The following is a 9,008-nucleotide window of genomic DNA, read 5'->3' as shown; positions in this document are numbered from 1 at the left end:
TTTGCTCCTGAGGCACTAGGCCCACAAGCCAGAGTTCAAATTCAGGATAAAGCCTGCCAGTGAGGAGGTGGTCCTATCACCTGTCCCAGCTCTCCTCCCAAGAAGAAGGACCACCCAGCCTGCCAGCTGCACTGTCCCCTTCCTCCCAGGGGTGAAGCCCAGGGCAGCAGGGCGGCAGAGACTCCCAGCCTCCCACTCAAGTCTGCAGGATCCTCCCACAGGGGCGGAGTGGGGGGCCTGCCTTGCCCTGAGGCATCCAGCTCCAGCTCCACACTGCCTCATCCCCTGCCTGCCCGGAGGGCAGGTCTGGAAGGTGGTGAAGAGGACTGTGGCCCACACACACGAGTGTAGGCTGTCCTGCCCCTGAGAAACCCCAGGGACACCAAAACAAGGTGATGCCCATGGAAGCAGAAGACAGCAGAAACCTGGGCAAACCTGGGGTGGGGTGGGGTTCTGTGGTTTTTCCTCTGTATTATCTGGGCCTTTTTTTTTTTTGGTCTTTCAGACAGGTCTCAGTGTGCAGTGCAGGCGGTCCTTGAGCTTACTCTGTAGCCCAGGCTGGTCCCGAACTTGAAATGATCGTCCTGGCTCAGCCTTCTAAGGCTGGAGTTACAGGCATGAGCCACCACACCTGGCTATTATCCGCGTCTTAATCGCGGTGTTCACAACTGTCAAGTTCTAACTTTAGGGAGGGGAGGGGGGTCGTTGCTCAGAGAGAGCAGTTTCAGATGGATGGGGGGAGCACGCTGAGAGATCCACTGCAGAGGAGGGAGGTGGCGACCATAGCCAAGAATGACATCTGCTATGTCTCACGTAAGCAGGCATTGCACAGGCCTCCTTGCATTTGCAGTGGAGATCCATGAGGAGCCCTGAGTCCCCCATGAATGTGGCTTTCTGGTAATGGAGGGTCAGTTTACCTGGCTTTATAAAGGAGCTGGACAGCACATCCGAGCTGCAGTGTCCCCAGCCCGCCTGGTCCAGCGGCCTCCATCCAGCACAGAGGACACGAGTCCGAAGTGCCACAGGTTTCTCTGACACCTGGAGCCACCCAGAGTCCAGAAGGGCCTGGGACACTTCCTTCTGCCCTACTACCCCAGGTCCCTCTGTCTGCCCCAGAGGAGGAAGCTGCAGTGAGTCACCTTGCAGGCCTTTGTCTAGCGCACCCAGTGGGGAGACGGGAGGGGAAGGTTGCCACCGCATGTGAGGGAGGAGAGGTGGGTGTGCAGTCCGCGGAAGGCCGTGTGGGCATCAGGTGCTGAGATCCAGCACAAAGATGGAGGAGGAGGAGGGGGAGGGCCAGGAGGAGGGCGGAGCTGTCACCTGACGGGCGCTGTGCTGTCCACGCTGCGTGCTTCTGGCCAAGGTCTCCTAAGCCTGACTCAGGGAGGGCCGCCTGCAGAGCAGTCATGTCGAAGCTCCTTCACACAGGCGCTGCCCGGCCTCAGCTTCTCGCTGACTGCTGGCCGGAGACTTCCGTTCTGCAGCCCCAGGTCTCCCTCAGGCTTCCCGTGTGTTTCCTCACAGCTCCTTCTCCCAGTGGGAGGCACGCGGGAGAGAGACGGCTAGCCTGAGCATGACAAGTGGCTCTGTGGTCTTCCATGAGCCAACCCAGGAGGTGCGGCACCATCGCTCCTGCAGGCCGATGCTGGCCACTCCGACTGACCCCAGTGTAACGGGGCAGGGATGACGTGGCATGCAGTCACCAGTATTGAGGACCCTGCCTGCGGGCCCATGGGGGGCTGGGGTTGCAGGCATGTGCCATCACACACAGCTCGCTTATGTCTTTAACATACCTCATGGGCAACTTAAAATTACCTTCGTGGTGGACAGCGCCGCTGTAGCTCGTCTGTCTATGCAGCGCATGCAGAGAGAGATAACCCGTTGGAAGTCCTTCCAAGAACCCCCTGAAGCCACCGAGTCTCTGTGAGCCTCGGTAATCCACAAAGCCTGAAAGCTTTTGCTTGCATTTCTCCCCAGCAGCGCTTCTCAATGCAGTGGCCCCTCACCTAGCTCGGGGGTTACACTCCAGGCACCTCTGCCAGAAGTGAAAACCAGCCAAGTAGCAACAGTACATTTATTGAAGTATTTATTTATATTCTAAGGCTTTAAAAACCCTTCCCACACTCGTATAAACCTTTCCCACACTTTGAAAAACACTTCTAATGTTCTTAGACATTTCCTAAACTCAGAAACCTACATAATTTTAATGACATACATATTCTGTATGGTACTGCAAAATCCAGGGAATTAGCAAAAAATCCACCATAAATAATTCAGATTAATATTTTTTGAAAACACACAAAACAGCGAGTCTGCTAAAGCCAACCCGTGAAATAGCGAGGGACTACTGTATTCCTTTTTAAACAGTTTTAGTGTGTGTGTATATATATATATGTTTATTTATTTTAAAGAATAGATCTCACTGGCCTTGAACTCACTTGCAGCCATCCTCCTGCCTCAGCCTTTCTAGTGCTGGGGTTATGGGTGTGTGTCACCACTCTGGCCTTCTTTCTTCTAGTACTAGGGATGGAACCTAGGGCCCCACACTGAGGTAGCGCCCCAGCTCTTTTTATTTTGAGATGGAATCTGGCTAAATTATCCGGGATAGACGTGAACTATGATCCCCTTGCCTTAGTCTGCCGAGTAGCTGGGATTATATCAGGCACCACCATGCCTGGCCTGATTGTATAATAATACAATGATATTGTATTATAGCCTGGCATGGTGATGCACACTTGTCATCCTAGCTGTAATGGCTGACACATTATTCCAACTTGAGAAATTTCAGGAAGCACTCAGAAGGGGGGGGGCGCACTTTGTCAATATCCTCATCCTATAAAAGAGGAGGGCACTGAGATGGCCCTGGAGGTCGGGGTGTAGCCGGCAGACAACATAAGGGAGGAGGACAGGCTTGTTTCCCCGCTTCAGCTCTGATTGCTTTTGCTGTCTTCTGTCACCTTGAACTTCTGCCCTCTGCCTTGTGCCACCCTGCCTGGGAGCCAGCTGATTATGGACTGAAATCTCCACAGACTGTGAGTTAAATGAGTCTTTCCTCCTTTAACTTTGGGAGTCAGGTACATTGTTCTAGCAGTGGGGGAAAAAAAAAAAGGAACCAACACACCAGCACAGTGGGTGGCTGAGGCAGGAAAGAGGATTGCAAATTTAATCCCAAACTGGGCAACTCAGTAACTGGCTCAAAAAAAAAAAAAAAAGTGAAAAAGGTTGGAAAAGACAGTGCAAAGGCCATAGAACCTGTGTCCAGTAACATGAAAGAAAAAGAGAGAGAGAGAGAGAGAGAGAGAGAGAGAGAGAGAGAGAGAGAGAAGAAAGGGAGAGAGATTCATTCTACAGTTTGATGAGTCTTACTAAATTTCTACAGCTGTATAACATTGCTATATTCCAGGGGTTTTCTATGTATTACTGTTATGGTTTTAAATGATATATTACCTCATAAGTTATACAAACTAGTGGGTTTTGCTGTGATGTCATACTCATTTTAGGAAAAGCTCAGCATCCTGAAACACTCCAGCAACTCCATTTTTCTCAACAAGCAACAGACACAAAGTAATGAATATCTTTTGACCTCACCTCTTCCACGCACTGAAAAATTCCCATCATGACACAAGGTCTTTGCAGAGTGGGACTTTGCATAGACTTTGCAATTGTGAATGTCACAGACTGTGACAAGTTGGGCTGGTAGGAGGAGAAGGTGAATGGGCCAGGCTGGGTCAAACCTGACTCAGTCACATATTTGGTCAAAGTCAGAACCCAGCTGTGTGAGGACCAGCCAGATAACTCAGCAGATGGCAGGCTCAGAACTGGGGTTCAATCCCCAGGGTGCTGTGCCGGGGTCTCTTCCAGGGCGCAATGAGACAGCGACTGAGACTGGACGAGGTGGAGCGCACCTGTAATGCCTGTGCTTGGGAGGCTGAAAATAGGAGGATCACTATGAGTTCAATCTGTGCAGTGAGACCCTGCAGGCCTTGTACTGAAAATACAAAAAATTAAATAAAAAAACCTCAACTGAGTGAGTCAATAAATGAAATGCTCCACAGAAGGGGAAGCAAGGACAAGAATCACGTGAGCATTTCAGTAGCCACAAAACATGTCTTTGACAAAAAACATCAACTCACAGCACAGACCCTAAGCCAAAGAGGTACAGAAGGTCACTGCCTCAACGTGATAAAAGCCACGTGTGACCGACTCTGCCAACACCACAGCAAGTGGGGAGAAGCCGAAAGCCTTCCCTGGAAAGTCAGGAGCCAGACCAGGGTGCTCACCTCAGCCACCGCTCCTGTTCAGCACAGTCCTGGAAATAGAAGCAGAGTGATCAGGCCAGAGGAGGACTAAAAGGGCTTCAGGTAGGAAGGACAAAGGTAAAATAGCATTATTCCAGGAGACATGATTCCTTAGTTACAGGAACCGCACAAAGGAAAGAGTCCTAGATTTCATGATGAAATTTAGCAGTCTAGCAGGATACAGAATAAGCACGTACGATCAATGACATTCCTATACACTAACTGGTTTACTGAAAACAATCAGTAAACCAGTCTCATTCATAGTAGTATCAAAAGTAAACACTCAGGTATGAACTAACCAAGGAAGCAAAAGGCCTCAGCACTGAAAAATACCCAAGACTGAAAAATAGAAATCAAAGATTCAGGATAGCACATGATGGAAAAATATCTCCTGTTCCTGGTTAGGCGGAACCAACATAATCAAAATGGATGTATTTCCAAAATGGATATACAGATTTAACATAATCTCCATTAAAATACCAGCATCATTTCTCACAGCGCTAGAGAAAACCATCTTAAAAATTATATGGAATCTGAACAGACACAGACCCAGGCTGGGAAAAAATAATCTTAGGGAACAAAAGCGAAGAAGGTGGCATCACAATCCCAGACTGGAAGTTATACTCTAAAGCTACAGTGATTAAAACGGCATGCTGACCCACTCCAAAAAAAAAACCAGGCCTGCGGAGCAGAAGAGAAGAAGCAGAAATAAACCTGGGCACACAGAACTACTGGATCTCTGACCAAGAAGCTGGAAGTTCCACTGGAGGGAAGAGGGTCTCTTTAATAAAATGGTGCAGGAAGATTGGCTGTCCACATGCAGAAGAGTGAGTCTAGACCATGTACTACACTAAAATAAATAAATAAATAAATAAATAAATAAATAAGATTTAGGGCCAGCCAAATAGCTCAGTGCATTAAAGCGCCTGCAAGCAAGCACGGGGGCTAGGGGTTTGATCCCTGGGCCTGCTGTGCCGGCCCCACCCCCGGGGCACACTGAGATGGCAGCTGAGACTGTGTGTGGTAGTGTGCACCTGTAATCCCAGCTCTTGGGAGGCTGTAAACAGGCGGATCACTGTGAGTCTGATCTAGTAGTGAGACCCTGAGCACCCTGTAGACCTTTCCCTAAAATACAAATAAATAAATATAAATAAATAAAATCAAAATGCAGCAAAGACCTAAATGTTAAAGCAGAAATAATCTTTTGGAAGATAAAATATGTACAACTCATGAAAACCCAGGCCTAGCCAAGCACTTTCTGAACAAAGCCCAGTAGCACCATACTGAGAATCAACAAGCGAGATTCCAGCGAATTACAAAGCTGCTGTGCTGCAAACAACCAACAGAGAGAAGACACAATGCACAGAACGGGAAAGGAAATCTCTACTGACCATTCCATGGTGAGAGAACCAACAGCAAGACTGTACAGAGAACTCCAAAATCAGTCCCCCTGAAATAATTTTATTCGTTTTTGTACTGGGGATCAAACTTGGGACCTTGCGCTTGTCGGCAGGTACTTACGCTGCTGAGCTATCTGCCCAACCTAAACAAAAGATTTGGACTAAACACGGGCAACCAAAATAAATAGATTCTTCTCAAAAGAAGTACAAATGTTCCAATAAATGCATGAAAAAATGTTCACCATTGCTGGCCATCACAGAAGCAGAAATTAAACCTACACTCAGATACCATCTTATCCCAGAAAACAATGGCTACCATAAAAAAAAAAAAAAGCTAATAATAACAAATGCTGGCCAGCCTATGGGGAAAAAATCCACTACCTTGCTGTTGGGAAAGTAGAACAGCACCACCACTTTGGAAACCACAAAAAAACCCTAAAACTAGAAATTCCATTTGACCCAACTATCCCCCTCGTGGGTATCTTTCCAAAGAGTTCAAATCCTGCCATTATCGGGGTCTGTGCATACCTAGCCATGCTTAAAGCAGCACAATTGAATAGCTAGATCCTGGAAAGTGCGTCTCCTTCAATCAACAGATGGTGCACTGCTCTCCCTCAGGGAGATGGCTGTCACGTTGGCTTTCCTGATGGGAACTCGGCTTTCCTCATGGCTGGAGGGGCTCAGGACCTCACTGCTGCTGAGGAGGGCCGTGGTACCTTTGGGGGAACCTCTGGGGCTTACCTTGAGCATTGCTTCCGGGCTCCAGTTCAGATCCTTCATCCTGCTCATATGCACTTTGTAGCTTCTGCCCCTGACCTTTGGACCTTCCCAGTGCAAATCCACGAAGCGGGCCTGTATGTGGTATTAGATGCTCTAGGCCTCCAGTTGGACACGTGCGAGGCACTGTTGTGGGCTCCAGATTTTTAGCTGGACTCATGCAGGATATTAGGTTCAAGGCCCTTAGCTGGATTCTTTAGTGTTTAGTGTAGGGGCAGATTTTGCACTTCTTGTATGTGATTCTTGGGTGATTCCTTATAAAGTCATATAAAATGTGTCCCATATTATATCGTTCTTCTTGCAAAAGCCCCAAACCATGACAAATGGATCACTATACTGCCATAAAGAGATAAATTTGAGGCTTCCTTGGTAAAAGGATATAATTTTTGAGCATATTCAGAAACACAAGATCAAATATTGGGTGGTTTCCACTCATGAGAAACAATTTAATATTTACATGCACTATATTACCTGTTATATACACAAATAAAGAGCAAAATAGAAAACATAGTTTCCCCGCTGGAGAGGGGAGCGCAGCTGCAAGCTCACCCGGGGGCAGAGGTGGTGACCCAGAACCACCGAGTGCTCCTCCCCGCCCCTCTGGCCCCCACCAACGCAGCCCTCCCCATCCCCCATCCCTCTCCACCCCACGCCCGGCGTCTCCGCCCAGTCCAGCTCAAGGTTCTGCGCCAGCCACCTGGTCCCAGCTTCAGCGCACGCAAGGACATTGCTGAGTGGAAAAGAGCGCAGCCTGCACTGCGGACTACTTACTTGCCCTGCTGATTGTCTATTTTTATCAGAGTTTACAACCTTTTTAAGAACTTTGGCATACAAAGGAACTTTTTTTAGAAGAGATGTCTCCAGTTTATATTTAATCCAGAGAAGGATCTTAGGCATTTAGGGGTTTGAGGGTTTTGACTCCGGTTCTGTGATTTTTTTTTTAAATTTCTTTGTTACTTTTGGACTTTGAGTACCCCGGCCGCTTCGGGCTCCCGAGGATCTTCTGGGCCCCACTGTCTTGAGGCGCTTCTGACCTGGCTGGCAGGGACGCGCTGCTCCGGGCCTTCTCCACGTCTGCATCCGGCCCGACGGGAAGGGAGAAGAGACTACGTCCAGCAGGTGCCCGCAATAGCCGCTGGCACGAGGAGCGTCCCACATGAAGCGACTTAACCCAGGGCTTCTCGGCCACCCCTACGATCCGCCGGCGGCTACTATGGCCCCAGACCTGGACGGGGACATGGGTGCGTCGTATGATGGGAGCAGCGCAGCCCACCAACCCTGGAGAGAGCCGGAGGGGCTCGGCGACCTCCTGGACCTGGAGTGCATTCTCTCCAGCTCGCTGCTGCACCAGGAGCCCGTGGCCGCCACCGGCTTCTCCTCGGCCTCTGCCTCGCCCTCGTCCTCCCCGTCGAGCGGCGGCCCGGCCAGCGCGTCCTCCACCTGCGGCTTCAGCTGCCCCATCTGGGTCGGGGGCGACCCGGGCTTGGACCCCGGCTGCCTGCTGTACTGCTGGGAGTTGGCGCCCTTCAACCCTGCGGCTGTCACCGACGTGAGTCCCGCAGGCGGCTTCGTGGCCGAGCTCCTGCGGCCCGAGTGGGACCCGGCGTACTTTCCGCCACCAGCAGGTGAAGGGCTGACGGGCACGCAGGCGTCGCCGAGCGCCCCGGACGGCGAGTGCGTGAGCCCTGCGGGCATCCGTGTGAGCAAAGGCAGCCCAGACGGCAGCCACCTGGTGGTAGAGGCGCCCTACAGCGGCGGGTCGCCGTGCCCGTGCGCCAGGACCGCGCCGGACGCCGCGTCCTCCTGCACCTCGGCCGGGCCCCTGGAGGCCCACCTGGGCGCTGCACCGCCGCTCGACAACGGGCACCAGCCCGGCAGCGCGCACGACTTCCCTCTGGGTCCAGAGGAACCGCTGAGCCCCAGGGACTGTCACCCTGCCTTGCCGCCTCCCCCGGGCTTCCATCCCCAGCCGGAACCCGACCACCCACCCTTCCTGCCCGACCAGGTGCAGCCGCAGGTCCCACCGAGTGACTGTCAAGGTCTAGAGCTCGTGCCCCCCGCTGCCTGTCCACCGGAGGAGCCCAAGCCAAAGAGGAGACGCAGGTTGAGGTCTCAGAAAAGGCCGGCCATCCACACTTGTGGTCACGCCGACTGCGGCAAAATCTTTACCAAGAGCTCTCATCTCAAGGCACACCTGCGAACCCACACAGGTGAGAAACCGTACCTCTGTGACTGGGTCGGCTGTGAGTGGAAGTTCGCCCGCGCGGATGACCTGACCAGGCACTACCGCACGCACACGGGGCACCGCCCCTTCCAGTGCGGCAAGTGCCCGCGGGCCTTTGCCAGGTCGGACCACCTCGCCTTACACAGGAAGAGGCACCTTCAGACCCCACGTGGGCACCACCTGTGCTGCCAGGAGAGAATTCAGTATTTTATTTAAAAAACAACACGTTTTAGCCTGTCTTCCCACAAGTGGAGGAGTGCAGTGGCAAGCACTACAATCATGGTGTCAAGATCCCAGTAAGTCAGCGTG

General features: G+C 51.5%; 1 pseudogene; it reads left to right on the top strand.

Annotated features, from left to right (window-relative positions):
- Positions 1-728: 728 nt before the first annotated feature.
- LOC101579426 overlaps positions 729-9,008 on the top strand; it is a 9,441-nt pseudogene continuing 1,161 nt past the window's right edge.

Source organism: Octodon degus, unplaced genomic scaffold, assembly GCF_000260255.1.
Source record: "Octodon degus isolate 3935 unplaced genomic scaffold, OctDeg1.0 scaffold00043, whole genome shotgun sequence".
In the NCBI taxonomy this organism is placed as follows: domain Eukaryota; kingdom Metazoa; phylum Chordata; class Mammalia; order Rodentia; family Octodontidae; genus Octodon; species Octodon degus.
This window is presented reverse-complemented; position numbering and strand designations above follow the sequence as displayed.